Source organism: Pseudorca crassidens, chromosome 14 (genome assembly GCF_039906515.1).
Source record: "Pseudorca crassidens isolate mPseCra1 chromosome 14, mPseCra1.hap1, whole genome shotgun sequence".
Lineage (NCBI taxonomy): Eukaryota > Metazoa > Chordata > Mammalia > Artiodactyla > Delphinidae > Pseudorca > Pseudorca crassidens.
The window spans coordinates 33,072,797-33,089,164 of record NC_090309.1 but is presented as its reverse complement, the minus strand read 5'-3'; positions in this window follow the sequence as shown (position 1 = coordinate 33,089,164).

Genomic DNA, 16,368 nt, shown 5'->3' with positions numbered 1-16,368 from the left:
ATATATGTGTGGTTCAGGGTTTTTAATATAAAAGTAGTCAATGGGGGCTTCCCTGGTGGCACAGTGGTTAAGAATCCGCCTGCCTGGGCTTCCCTGGTGGCGCAGTGGTTGAGAGTCCGCCTGCCGATGCAGGGGACACGGGTTCGTGCCGTGGTCCGGGAAGATCCCACATGCTGCGGAGTGGCTGGGCCAGTGAGCCATGGCTGCTGAGCCTGCGCGTCCGGGGCCTGTGCTCCACAGCGGGAGAGGCCACAACAGTGAGAGGCCCGCATACCGCAAAAAAAAAAAAAAGAAAAGAAAAGAATCCACCTGCCAGTGCAGGGGACACGGGTTCAAGCCCTGGTCCAGGAAGATCCCACATGGCGCAGAGCAACTAAGCCCGTGTGCCACAACTACTGAGCCCGCACTCTAGAGACCACAAGCCACAAATACTGAAGCCCGCGCACCTAGACCCCGTGCTCCACAACAAGAGAAGCCATCTCAATGAGAAGCCTGCGCACCACAACGAAGAGTAGCCCCTGCTCGCCACAACTAGAGAAAGCCCGGGCACAGCAATGAAGATCCAACGCAGCCAAAAATAAATTAATTAATTAATCAATTTTAAAAAATAGGGCTTTTAAAAAGCAGACATTTGGGCAATTTTGGGGTTACCCTACTTCACTGGAATTCCCCTACCCTGGCTATTCAGCTGGGGTGATTGTAAAACGTGGTGTCTTATTAAATCTTTCTAAGATAGCAACAGCAAGAAGGATTACAGTTTTGTAGTACATCTGCAAATTTTCTCCCATAACTGGCTCCAAAGTCCCCCAGAATCACACCTATAGATATTAGGACAGTCAGAGATGTTATACTCTACCCTCTACTTTGTCTCCTGTCCCCAGGAGTTCTGAGTCTATAGACCTAATAATGACAATAGTTAGCCTTTATGGAGCACTTAATGTGTTCTAGCACTTTGCATATATTAATTCATTTGATCCTCATAACAATCTTATGTGTTACTTTCTAACCATGTTTCATTTTACAGGTAGGAAAACTAAGGTCCAGAGAAATTAAGTAACTTTTCAATGGTACACAACTTTTAAGGGCAGGAGTCAGGATTTGACCGCAATCAGACATCAGAGTTCACACTGGTAACTATTACAAGTACCATCTGTCCTCTCTTATTTGTTGCTAAGTGTAACTTATTGCCTTGCTGAGATGGAGGCATTAGCAAGGAGACTTCTGGTTCCAGAAAGCTTCTTGACCAAAAGATAGACTTGAAAATAGGCCTACCCACAACTCAAGGGTGAAACTTTTAAACTAGATGAATAAAACACTGTGCTTGTAAAAGTTGTTATAAATGAAATTCAAGAGTAAGCTGCCCAGCTCCTCACTGAGGGTGTGAAATAGCTAACATGGAAGAGCCTCATGCTGGCCTTACCCACACCTTGGACACTCTGATTCAATGTGTCTGAGAAAGGGGCACAGCCATGTGGACTTTTAAACGCCCATGGGTGATTCTAATTGGAAGAACTGTTTCAAGTCCTTCCCCAACCCCTCTTGAGGAAACTAAGACTCAAACAGGTTAAGAAACTTGGCCAAGGTCATTTTAGATACAATTAGTGGCAAAGATAAGACTTTTTCTTGCTATTCTATTGTTCATACTAAATAGTAAGTCCACTCCCAAATACGGATTTTGTTAGTTGCCTTTCTTTACGTAAGTTTGAACCCATTTTATCTATTACCTTTTTATTATGAGACCTACATCCCCTATTTTTTCAATCTTTCTTTCTCTCTCTTTCTTCTCTCTCACTCTCTCTCACACACACACACGTGCACACATGTGCACACAATTTACTTCTGCAACTCGTTTTTTAATTCGTCAGGCATTTACATTTAGATATACTATAATATATGAGACTCAATCCATCTAAAATAAAAGTTGTTATATTCTTTCCCCCAACACAGTCTTTTTTTCTGGACATTGTTATTTCTGCTAACAATTTCCTCCAGGAGTTTAGGCTTACCTTGAATTCATCCTTCCTTCTTCTGCCATTTTTCCTCTGTAATGCTTCGCCCATTTGTGTTTTTCTTTCCAATCCATGAGCTCAAACTCCATTTCTCATCCTCACCACCACACACTGTCCCTGTCAAAATGACTTTAATTAGTCAGAATGGTTACACTAGCTGCTGTAATAAGCAACACCTAAATCTCAGTGATTTGACAACATAAACTTTTATTTCACATTCACATAAAGTCCAACACAGATGACTTCATGGTGGATGGCTCTCCTCCAAGGGATGACTTTTGTGGCTTCCATCTTCTTCTTTACGTGGCTTCCCCATTTTCAATATGTAGTTTCGTGGTTATCCTAGCATCAACAAGCTGGCAGTTGAGAGTTTAGACTAAAAGCATGAAGAAAAAACATCTGCTCTTAGCTTCTTCAGAATGAAAATGACCACATCTATGCATTATCCATTGGTGAGAACCAGTCACAGGCCCTATCCAGATGTGAGGGAAATGAAACTTAGCTCTGTGCCAAAAAGAGGAAGTCAGTCTTTGGGTATAAAAAAGGCCAAAACTGTCTTCCTGTTTCCAGGCTTTCCATTGTTCCATCCTCAAAACCAATTAATTCAAGACCTAAAAGCACCATTTTGCCTAAATTGCTCTTGTGTTCAAAGAATTTTTAAAACTCTCCATCAACTGTAGGATGAAGTTGAAGACTCTTAGCTTGGTGTTTAACTCACTATTATAGTCTTCTCCCAAACTAACTTCCCCAAGTGCTATGAGTGGGAACTACTCTAAATGAAGGAGAGAAGATGTGTTTATAGAAGTAGAGAGATGTTCATGTATTCAATTGCCACAAAAGACACTCAAACCATTCAACTATACTTTCCTGTCCTTTCCCTCCATATCTTAGACTCCCTGCCTTTCTCCATGTTATTTTCCTTTCATATTACCTTTACCTATTTTGTCTTTCTTCTTTTCTCCTTCCTTCATTTATTTCTCTTCTTCCTTCTACTCTTAATGACAGCCTACCTTGTGAAAATCACCATAAACATATTCTGAAATGGATAGAAGAGTAAACCAGACCAAATGAGTATCTGTTCTCAGTTTGCTATTATAGACATAAATAACTATTAAAATATAGTAGATGTTATACACAATACTATATATAAAATAGATAACCAATAAGGACTTACTGTATAGTACAGGGAACTATACTGAATATTTTGTAATAACCTATATGGGAAAAGAATCTGAAAAAGAATATATATATGTGTGTGTATATTATATATACACATATGAAACACTTTGTTGTACACCTGAAACTAACACAACATTGTAAATCAACTATACTTCAATTAAAAATAATAATTTAAAAAATATAGTAGATGTTAAGTATCAGAAGGGAGGCACAAGTAATTTGCAGTGACATGGATGGACCTAGAGATTGTCATACTGAGTGAAGTAAGTTAGACAGAAAAATATCATATGATATCACTTATATGTGGAATCTAAAAAAAGGGTACAAATGAACCTATTTACAAAACAGAAATTGAGTCACAGATGTAGAAAACAAACTTACGGTTACTAAGGAGTGAAGGAGGGGAGGGATAAGTTGGGAGATTGGGATCGACATATACACACCACTACATATAAAATAGATAAGTAATAAGAACCTACTGTATAGCACAGGGAACACTATTCAATACGCTGTAATGACCTATATAGGAATAGAATCTAAAAAAAAGTGGATATATGTATATGTATAACTGACTCACTTTGCTGTACACTTGAAACTAACACAATATTGTAAATCAACTATACTCCAATTTAAAAAATTAATTAAATAAAAAACAAAAAAATAAAAGAGAGGCACAAGTAGAATGATGTAATAATTCAAAATACAAATTGCATTGGCCATCTCTATCAGCAAAAACACATTTATATTCTCCATTGTTTCTACATTATATAATCACCTAAAGTCTTTCCTTTAATGACCCTAAATTCACATACTGAGGCCCTAACACATCCCTGCCCCTGCTCCCCCACTCGCTTCTACTTTGATATGGTGCAGTCAGCCTATGAATTCATTTCTATGTCATTTTTTGCCATACCCAAGAAAGGGCTCAAAACTGATGTTAGAAAGGAAAAAAAATCCAAATCTAAATGGCCCTGGGATGAGGATATAGCTATTTGGGCAAGATAATACAGATCTTATGTAAGAAAGATTAATTCCAAAGTAATTTTTTAAATACATACAAACAATGTACATGATGTAAAAGAAAGAAAAAAGTAGAAGAAAATACAATAAACTTTGATCCGATTTTGGCAATGCAAAAGAAAAAAGATTTTCTAAGCCTAAAAGTATTAGAATAAACCACAAGAGAAAAGATACATAAACCTAGCTGTATAAAATGTAAAAGGTAATTAATTGGTTCTTTTAAAGCAAAACTGTACACTTGAAACTAATATGTCATATGTCAATTATATCTCAATAAAATTTTTAAAAAGGAATTTATTCATCCTAATAAAGGTCAAGTATAAAAAAATTTCACCTAACATCATGCTTGAAAAGTCATGAAAGAAAATTACTATATTGGACTTCAATAAAGTTTAAAATTTCTGCCCTTCCAAAGATACTGTTAAGAAGATGAAAAGGAGGGCTTCCCTGGTGGCGCAGTGGTTGGGAGTCCACCTGCCGATGCAGGGTACTCGGGTTCGTGCCCCGGTCTGGGAGGATCCCGCGTGCCGCGGAGCGGCTGGGCCCGTGAGCCATGGCCGCTGGGCCTGCGCGTCCGGAGCCTGTGCTCCGCAAACGGGAGAGGCCACAACAGTGAGAGGCCCGTGTACCGCAAAAAAAAAAAAAAAAAAAAAAAAAAAAAGAATATGAAAAGGAAAGCCGCAGACTGAGAGAAAATATTGCAAAATACATATCTGATAAAGAATCTATCTATACTATATATAGAACTTTCAAATTTAATAATAAAACATACATTTCAATTTTTAAAATGGGCAAAAAATATGACAAGATGGTTCACCAAAGAAAATATACGGATGGCAAATACATACAAAAAAACAATGCTCAGCATCATTGGTAATTAGGGAAATGCAAATTAAAACCATTATACTTCTATTAGAATGGCAAAACCACCACCACAACAACAAGAAAACAAAATTTAAAAGTCCAAGTGTTGTCAAAGATGTGAAACAAATGGAACAATCATACATTGTGGGCAGGTGTGCAAGATGCTACAACCACTTTGGAAAACAATTTGGCAATCTCTCATAAAATTAATATACACATTGTATAACCCAGAAATCTCACTCCTGGGTGTTTACCTAAGGGAAGTGAAAATATATGTATACATTAGAACCTGAACATAAGTATTTATAGTGGCTTTATTTGTAATCACCAAAAACAAGAAATAACCCAGTTACCTTTCAGCTGGTGACTGGATAGGTAACATGTGGTACATTTATATAATGAAATACTACTTAGCAAAAAAATAAAAATAAAAAGGACCAACCACTGACACACAACTCAGATGAATCTCAAATGCATTATATGGAGTGAAAGCAGTGAAGATCAAAAGACTACCTACTGTATGATTCAATTTATATGGCATTTTGGAAAGATAAAACTAAAAGGACAGAAAACAGATGAGAGTTTGGCAGGGGCTGGGAATGAGGGGTAAGATCACCTATAGAGGGCACAAGGAACATTTTGGGGGGTAATGACAATGTTCTATATTGATTGTGCTGGTGGTTTCATGACTGCATGCATTTGTCAAAACTCATAGAAATAAGGATAAACATTCTAGATATTTATAAATTATATTTCAATAAACCTGATTAGGAAAATAATATTCATTAAGTGTAAAAAATAAGCAACATTTACAACAAATTGAAAACTGAGGGAAATATTTTCCACATATATGAGGGACAAATGATAATATTCTCAACTTATGAAATGTTTTACAAATCCACAGGGAATAAAGGGAATAAAATGAATACACGTAACATGTCTTTAATGGACAAAGATATGATTAGAGGGAACGAAATAATAGGAGATGGTTATGAGGTAACCACACCTGACACATCTTGCCTGGATTTGAATTGTCTAGGTTTTCCAGTTACTCACTGTGTATTCTTTGGCAAATTATTTAACCTCTCTGTTCCTTAATATCTTCATCTCTAAAGAAAGGGTAATAAAATGGCTCCTCACAGGGTTACTGTGAAGATTAAATGAGGGTACACATAGAAAGCACTTAGAAGAGTAGCTGACACAGTAGGTGCTCAATAAATGTTATCTAATAGTATGGTCACTATTTATTATTCATAAGACACATTCAATCTTGTTAGTTATTAAGAAATTGCAAACCAATTATTTAATAAGAAACTATTTATTTCTTTTAGTGAGCATAAGGTGAAAAAAGGTCCATCTTCTGCACACAACCTCCATAATTACTCCAGCTTAAAGAGCTCACACTCCTCTGAATGTTTTGTCTCTACTGCTCATTTGGAGAAGCTGCAAAGCATAAAAGAAACAGTACAGGCTCCTGGATTACATGAAAACATTATTCCATTTTTTAACTGCCATGTGACCATGGACAAGTTGAAAAGCCTCTCAGTAAGAAAATGGCCATCAGAGAGGAAATGAGCTCTCGCCAGATTATGGATCTGTTGGACTTCCCAGCCACTAGAACTATGAGAAATAAATATGTATTGTTTATAAACCACTAAGTCTGTGTCATTTTGTTATAGCATCCTGAATGCCTAAGACAATCAGACAAGGAATAAATGAAGGTAAAATCAAATCTTTTTTTCCTTATTCTTGATTGATTTAATAGATAACTGTTCAAATATAATGATAAACTATTGATTTTTGGGTGGTAATGATGTGCCAGTGTAGGTTCCTCAGCTGTTAACAAACGTACATTCTGGTGTTCATTTGATGAGGGCGGCTATGCATGTGAGGGCAAGGAATGTAGGATATCTGTACATTCCACTCAATTTTGATGCTAACTTAAAACTTCTCTTTAAAAAACCTGTCAAAAAAACAAGGCAAAAAAGAAGGAAAGAAAAAATAAACAAATGTAACGAATACAAAATAGTTAAACATGTTAAATATTAATCCAACTATATCAATAATTACTTTAAGTATGAATGATCTAAATATACCAAGTAAAAAAGAGATTGTCAGAGTGGATCAGAAAAACAAGACCCAACTATATGTTATATTCAAGAAACTCACTTTAAATACACAGACACTGATTATATGCAAAAGTAGGTTAAAGTAAAGGGGTAAAGAAAGTTAACTATCTAACACTAATTTTTAAAAGTTAGAGTACCTATATTAATTTTAGAGAAAGCAGACTTCAGAACCACAAAAATGTATGAGGGATAAAGAGGGGCATAGGGCTTCCCTGGTGGAGCAGTGGTTGGGAGTCTGCCTGCCAATGCAGGGGACACGGGTTCGTGCCCCGGTCAGGGAAGATCCCACATGCCGCGGAGCAGCTGGGCCCGTGAGCCATGGCTGCTGAGCCTGCGCGTCCGGAGCCTGTGCTCCGCAACGGGAGAGGCCACAGCAGCATATTTATTTCTCATAGCCCGTGTACCACAAAAAAAAAAAAAAAAAAAAAAAGAGGGGCATAACATCATGATAAAGCAGTCAGTTCTTTGGGAATATATAACAATACTTAACACCCATGCACCTAACAAGAGCATCAAAATACATGAGGTTAAAAACATACAACTACAATGAGAAATAGAGAAACATTATTCTAGCTGGAAACTTTGAGTAATTGGTAGATCAAACTGGCATAAAATCAGTAAGCATACTGGTGCTGAACTGAACAACAGCATCAGTTGACTTGATCTAATTGGCACATAGAATACTTCTTTCAGCAACAGCAAAATACACATTCTTCTCAAGGTCATGTGGAACATTCAACAAGGTGGACCAGGGCTTCCCTGGTGGTGCAGTGGTTGAGAATCTGCCTGCTAATGCAGGGGACATGGGGTCGAGCCCTGGTCTGGGAGGATCCCACATGTCGTGGAGCAGCTAGGCCCGTGAGCCACAGCTACTGAGCCTGCGCGTCTGGAGCCTGTGCTCTGCAACAAGAGAGGCCACGATAGTGAGAGGCCCGCGCACCGCGATGAAGAGTGGCCCCCGCTTGCCACAACTAGAGAAAGCCCTCGCACAGAAACGAAGACCCAACACAGCAAAAATAAATAAATAAATCAATAAACTCCTACCAACAACATCTTCTTTAAAAAAACAAAAAAACAAGGTAGACCACATTCTGGGCCATAAAACACACCTTAACAGTTTAAAAGAACAGATATCGTACAAAGTATGTTCTCAGACCACAATGAAATTAAGTTAGAAATCAATAGCAGAAAGACAACTGGAAAATCCCAATGCACTTGAAGACAAAATAACACTTCTACATAATGCATGGATCAAAGAAGTCTCAAAAGAAATTAAAAGGAAATAACCTAAAAAGTAACAGTGATTATTTCTGCAGAGTAAATATGTGTCAATATTTTCTTTAATAATTTCCATGTTTACTATAATTTACTTTTATGATCAGGAAAAAAGGTTTTTATTATTTCTTAAATGAAATATTGAAAAGGTAGAATTTATAGGCTCTGGTGACCTATAGTGGAGGAGGAAGGGGGTGAGAAATCAGAATTGAGGATATCCTGATTGGCTGTTAGAAATGCCACTAAACTAAACAGAAGTTATAGAAATGCCGCGGAGCGGCTGGGCCCGTGAGCCATGGCCACTGGGCCTGCGCGTCCGGAGCCTGTGCTGCGCAAAGGGAGAGGCCACAACAGTGAGAGGCCCGTGTACCGCAAAAAAAAAAACAAAAAAACCCTATCAGTGAGTGGCAACTGAATACAAGCTCGGAGCTCCCACTGATTCTGCATTATGGTGAGTTGTATAATTATTTCATTATATATTACAATGTAATAATAATAGAAATAAAGTGCACAATAAATGTCATGAGCTTGAATCAACCCAAAACCATCCTCCCCCACCCCACTCCCCAGTCCGTGGAAAAATTGTCTTCCGCGAAACCAGTCCCTGGTGCCAAAACGGTTGAGGACCGCTAATAATACATACAGTTGTAAAGTCAAGTCTGAAGCTTGGTAAGGTTTGATCTGTTTTTCCAACATGTCGGGGCGGCTCAAGTGTTCAGAATAGAGGAGGTCTTCCAGCAAGAATGAGACAGGTAATGAGAGAAAAGGATCAAGCGTAGAATCCAACGGCAACCCTGAAGGGACAGTTGGAAGAAGAGAGGCAAGCAATTGTTCAGGTGGTAGAAGGAGCAGTTGAAGGAGAAATGGGTGAAAGGGGTGTCACAGAAATTAAGCTAGGAGAGAATTTCAAGAAAAGAAGAGACTATCATGGTCAAAAAGTAAAGAGAAGTCAAATCATGAGTACTGAAGAGATACGAGCATATCAGAGATTTCAGGGTTACGCTCCTTGCCTGGTTCACTTTGAATCCCGGCCCTACCAGTTACCCTTCAGACTTGAAGCCAAATTTCAATGGGTTGAGCTAGGACTGGGAGGTGAGGATGTGGACTTGGAAAAATGACATGATCCTTTTAAGAGATGTAAAGGGAAGGGAAGTTATAAAGTCTCTGTTTATGAGGAAGGTAGAGTTAAGGGAAGGTTTTCATGTTTATTTTTGGCTTGCTTTTTTAGTACTGGGGAGATTTGCCCATACAAACCAAAAAAGAAGTAGCAAACCAACAGGAAGATATTAAAGGCTGAGAAAAAGGACAGCTATCTGATGGAGGAAGGTGGGCATTGGAGGTGGAGATATTGTTCTTGGAAACTGTTAGGCACACATTTCTCCAAAATGAGAAAGAATGAAGAATGGGTGAAGATAGTGATCAGTAGATGAAGGCATGTCAGTTCAAGAAGCCTGATACCAGGACTTCCCTGGTAGCACAGTGGTTAAGAATCTGCCTGCCAATGCAGGGGACATGGGTTCTAGCCCTGGTTGGGGAAGATCCCACCCAGCACAGCCAAGAATAAATAAATAAATAAATTTATAAAAATAAAAAAATGAAGCCTGATACCGTTTATATTCCTGGTACAGTAGGCAGGGTAGGAGTGATGTTGAGGACTTGAATAGGTTGGCAAACTATTTTGAACATTTGCTGAAAGGGAGAGGGAAGAAGCTTGCTAGAGATAAGGAAAGCTGAATTCCACTGCGACTATTACAGGCCCAAGGAGAATAATTTTTTAGTTTAAATTCTTTTCTTTTTTTTTGCCTCCCATCCAAGAAGAGAGAGGAAATTGTTTGGCTTTTTCTAGATTTGAGGAAAGTGGCCAAAATTAGGAGAATCTTTTTTGTACATGAACTTAGGTTGAAATCATCCTTGATTGAGCCCTACTCATATGGCAAGAACTATGATAGACACACAGAATATGAGTTCTGTCACAGCAGACTAATAGCCTAGTACACATCCAAGACCCAAGGCATCCATCCCACATCATCTACACACACATTCAATCTATTTTAGAGTGAGACATGAAATTCTACACAATAAATAGTATCTGCATTTCTAAAATATGCATACCTGTTTAAATAACTCCCTGAATATGTGCCTTCATGAAGAGATCAAATTTAAAGGTGTGTCAAAAAAAAATGAGTGATTGCTTTTTTAGAGAAACACCCATGGTCACCAACTAAAATATTATTTTACTGGGAGGAGCTCAAGGATATTGGAACATATTGGTGTGGGAAAGAGTCAAGAGCGTTCACACATGCAGGGAAGTATGAGATTGGCATACCTGAGCTCAGAGGCCAGGGAGGAAGAGAAGTGTCTTGTGGCTATTGGTGAAGATTAAATCCCTACAATAGTTCGAGCTTAGTTAGTGTGTAGCAAATTGTCGGTTCTTGATAAGTGGAATAGTTCTGACTCAACTTTTCTTTATCTAATTGTGATTAAATGGGATCTTTCATAACCATAAAGGTGAATCTGAGAGTACTAAGAACATTATAAGGTGGTCCTCACTGAACGCCCCCCTACAGTTCACACCACCTGGCTCTGCTGCTCCCCTAGGCTGATGCTTCATCCCTAGGTGTCTATACGGCGTGTCCCACAGGTCTCAACCAAAGGTCCATTTTCTGCATGAAACCTCCATAACGACTCCAGTTTAAAGAGCTCACACTCCTCTGAATGTTTCGTCTCTACTGCTCATTTGGAGAAGTTTCAAGTCATAAAAGAAAGAGTGCAAGCTCCTGGATTACATGAAAACATTATTCCATTTTTAACTGCTATGTGACCTTGGACAAGTTGGAAAGCCTCCCAGAACGTTCCTCTTACCTTACTTTGATATATCCATGTTATGTGCATGTCTTGTCTCCTATCAGAGACAGCTACTTAATCTGTGAAGCCCAGTGCAAAATGAAAATATGGGACCCCTTGTTCAAAAAACAGAAAAAAAGCTTTTTCCTTTCTTCCATAGTTTCTCTCTTTCTCTCAACCAACGATGGTGTTTTTGATTTGCTCTTTAATATCACACTCCCTTGCTCATGGGGATACTTGCAAGATAATTGCAAATCCTCAAAGGCACACAGAGCCCCCCACTGTGACTCAGCATGCAGGTGTACGTGTCTGACCTTGATCTTTCCTGCATCTGCACCCAGACCCCACAGTGGAGGTAGACGAGTGGGTTGTGGAAAGCACACCCAAGGAGGTAGGGAGAAGCAGGAGGTGGGACCACACATGAGCCACAACTCCAAGTCCCCAGGGCATGCTGCATTGTCCCATTGGACTTTACTTACAAAACACAAATTCAGAAATATAACTAATAAGAATTTCAAGTTGGCAACTTTAAAGTCTTAAATATGGGGCTGTCTTCTGAGTATGAGTCCTGGGTAACTACGTTGATCACATGTCCAAAAAGCCAGCCCTGCTCTCAGACAGATTTCAGGATCTTGGAGTATTAGTCCTTGTTGTTTTATATCTTTGAATCTTCTGTAGCACTTGTGCTTACTACATTAGCTGGAACATGGTTAATTTCTGTTAATTGATTACTTTTCAATATGAGAAAATGAGTAAAGAATTGTAGGCCAGCACAGCAAATGAAAAAATTTCCCTGGCCTGGATGAGGGGAGTTGGTTCCTTATTTAAATGCAGTGGGACCTCTGAAGAAAAATTACACTCCAGAATAAGTCTGAATAGATAGGTTTTATTAAGCATTTCCAGGAATTGGAGACTGCAGATGTGGGTAGGAAGAGTATATAATTGAATAAACATGGAGCTCAAAATTCCCTGAAGTACCTCTGAGGATCCAACATTTTCCTCTGAGCATGTGTTCTTCCAGACGTGAACAGATTACACACCTGTGTATATTTTCTATCTGGGATGCAGAAAAGCAAACCAGTTCGGATCAGTCACTCTGCAGAAAACTCAATGATTCACAAAACCATGCTTCATTGTTCAGTCTTAGGGCAAGTCTTTTACTTTGGCCTCTTCTGCCAGGGAAGCCATGGGGATAGTTCCATGTGGGGACCACGGGGTCCTCACAAGACCTGGCCTCCAGGTGTGGCCTTCGCAGCTGTAGCACTTTGGTCCTCACCGCTTAGAATCTGATTTTCATCTTCCAGTGTTCAGTTCAGTCCTTTCCAGGCCTGATTGCTATGGCTGAAGGACCACAGCATCTGCATAGCTTTCACACCACTTTCTCTAAATTGCCTCAATATGAACAATGAACAAGGAAAGTGTTATTAGCTCTAAGATAATTATAAAGTAACATGTTACTCTCATTTTGTGATTTCTATTCCTCACGTGAGCATATTTTCTCCAATTCCTTTTCAGAATGAAAGTACTTAACCAGGTTCGATTATTCTTCATAGTGATGAAAAATGAACTTCTTAGTCAATATTCTCTTTATCTCTACTTTCATGTGTTTTTTAGAAATGATGTCATCACTCAGCAGACATTCTTTTAGCAAGATGCTTCCAAACTCTGTTTACAGCGCTCTCAAGGTTAACAACCGATCAGAGGTATAATATATCTCTGGTTGCCTCTGAGGGGATCCAGAAGGTTCAGCAGATGCAATTGGACAGACATACAAGCAGCAACAGAAAGGCAGGGTTATATATATTTTGGAAGGCCATCGTCCTGAAGGAAATAACAAAAAGAGAAGGCTTTGTGATGCCATAAGAAAGAGCTCCTTCCACGTTGCTGTAATTTGAAAAGAATTTCTCTCTTATACAAACAAACAACTATGTAATAAGCACGGATTTTCTGGAATTAGAAGCTTTCTAGCAATAATTATTAAACTGTTATTCTACATGTATGTGTCATTCCTGGTCACAAATACATATGGAAGATACGATAGGAGTACCCCACTGCCACAAGCTCTGAAAACTGTAGCCACAGGGACAGTAACTAGAGTCTTAGCTGCAGACTAGTAAACTGAGACCATGGGATAGGACAGAAGTTCTCCGCCCCGACTCCCCACCACCAGGTGACAAAGTGTGTCCAGATCTCACAATGAACCACCTGACTTGGGATCATCACAAACTGGTGCTCAGCAAGACAACAGAGGCAGAGAGACTGAGACAGAATCTCTGCATGAAGGGGCTTCCATACGCCAGCAAAGAAATTATAGAGTGAAATGAAGCAACTGAACAAAGCAAATGAACAAAGAGGGCTCCCACCCATACAGGGTGTGGGGAGAGGTGAGGTCCTGGCTGTGTGCACTGTGAGATAAAATAGGGCCTGGTTCTTGGCATGGCCTGGCTTCGAAATCTGTGGGCAGAGCAGGCTTTATTTACTCAGGGGCTGATGTGCCCCACACTAACCCTGGGCACTGGGACCACCACCTCCTGGGACTCCCTTGGTGCGTCACCATAGCCAACGTAGGGCAGCACCTCTCTAGCTGGCTCTAAAAATTAGAAGTGAATAAATATTTTGCATTTTTTATCTTCTGGCTTGAGCATCTACTTTATGCAATTCTAATTTTAAAATAGGTCTAGGGAGCATCATATATGTGCCAGTATATTCTAGGTTCTATGGAGGTGACAAAAACACATCGACAGGTCCTGTCTTTCTCTCAAGGGAGGACAGGAAATGTATAAACCATAGCTCTCAGGGTGGGAGGGAGCAAGAGACTTGCTCATGCTTCCTTAAGACTTTTGACCTTGGATGAGACTAGGGTTGAGGTCAGGGTTGACACTGCCATACACACATATACACATTTTCATACATACCATACAAAGTACAGAGGAAGAGGTTCTTCTGATTTTTGAAGCTGTTGAAATAGCAATATTATATAAAGGAGGAATTTTTTTAAAATCCAAGATTTATCCTCAGAGGCAGCACAATTGTTTTCTCCCTAAGGAAGTTGCCCCACAGGAATGTTAATAGGTGTTAGGAAAAATAAATCAATAAAAGAAAAAAGAAAAACCAGGTTCTATGGTCAGTTAAGTTTAGAAGAATCTGGATGAAACAACATGATATAGATTTCTTCTCAACAGATTCCTGGGCACATCTGATATGTGAATGTGAGTTGTCTATCTCTAAGAGGGAGATTATTGAACCCTGAACTCTATCTATCTATCTATCTATCTATCTATCTAACTATTTACTTGTCATGGAGCATCTTCCAGACCAGCACTCCATAGGCCCACTGGAAAATATGTCAACCTCAACTCCTTGGTAAGATATGACACACAAAAATTATCCTAGGCACTGCACCATGGACCAAAGTGACTACCCATGGCTGAGTGTAAAGGCACCACGCTGTCCACTCTGACTTTGAAGTGACGTGACAATTCCTAAAGCAGATGAAAGCCTCTTCACAAAGCCCAGAGATAAACCCACACACATATGGTCACCTTATCTTCAATAAAGGAGAAAAGACAGCCTCTTCAATAAGTGGTGCTGGGAAAACTGGACAGCTACATGTAAAAGAATGAAATTAGAACACTCCCTGACACCATACACAAAAATAAACTCAAAATGGATTAAACACCTAAATGTAAGGCCAGATACTATAAAACTCTTAGAGGAAAACATAGGCAGAACATTCTATGACATAAATCACAGCAAGATCCTTTTTGACCCACCTCCTAGAGAAGTGGAAATAAAAACAAAAATAAACAAATGGGACCTAATGAAACTTAAAAGCTTTTGCACAGCAAAGGAAATCATAAACAAGACGAAAAGACAACCCTCAGAATGGGAGGAAATATTTGCAAATGAAGCAACTGACAAAGGATTAATCTCCAAAATATACAAGCAGCTCATGCAGCTCAGTATCAAAAAAACAAACAACCCAATCCAAAAATGGGCAGAAGACCTAAATAGACATTTCTCCAAAGAAGATATACAGATTGACAACAAACACATGAAAGGATGCTCAACATCACTAATCATTAGAGAAATGCAAATCAAAACTACAATGAGGTATCACCTCACACCAGTCAGAATGGCCATCATCAAAAAATCTACAAACAACAAATGCTGGAGAGGGTGTGGAGAAAAGGGAACCTTCATGCACTGCTGGTGGGAATGTAAATTGATACAGCCACTATGGAGAACAGTATGGAGGTTCCTTAAAAAACTAAAAATAGAACTACCATATGACCCAGCAATCCCACTACTGGGCATATACCCTGAGAAAACCGTAATTCAAAAACAGTCATGTACCACAATGTTCATTACAGCTCTATTTACAATAGCCAGGACATGGAAGCAACCTAAGTGTCCATCAACAGATGAATGGATAAAGAAGACGTGGCCCATATATACAATGGAATATTACTCAGCCATTAAAAGAAACGAAATTGAGTTATTTGTAGTGAGGTGGATGGACCTAGAGTCTATCATACAGAGTGAAGTAAGTCAGAAAGAGAAAAACAAATACCATATGCTAACACATATATATGGAATCTAAAAAACATGGTTCTGAAGAACCTAGGGGCAGGACAGGAATAAAGATGCAGATGTAGAGAGTGGACTTAAAGACATGGGGACGGGGAAGGGTAAGCTGGGACGAAGTGAGAGAGAGGCATGGACATATATACACTATCAAATGTAAAATCGATAGCTAGTGGGAAGCAGCCGCGTAGCACAGGGAGATCAGCTAGGTGGTTTGTGACCACCTAGAGGGGTGGGATAGGGTGGGAGGGAGGGAGACGCAAGAGGGAGAAGATATGGGGATATATGTATATGTATAGCTGAATCAGTTTGTTATACAGCAGAAACTAACACAACATTGTAAAGCAATTATACTCCAACAAAGATGTTAAAAAGAAAAAAAGAAAGAAAGGAAACCTCTTCACAGATGGCTGCCCTCCATCCCAGGCTTAGTGATCTTTTGCAGCTAAAGAGCAAGTTTG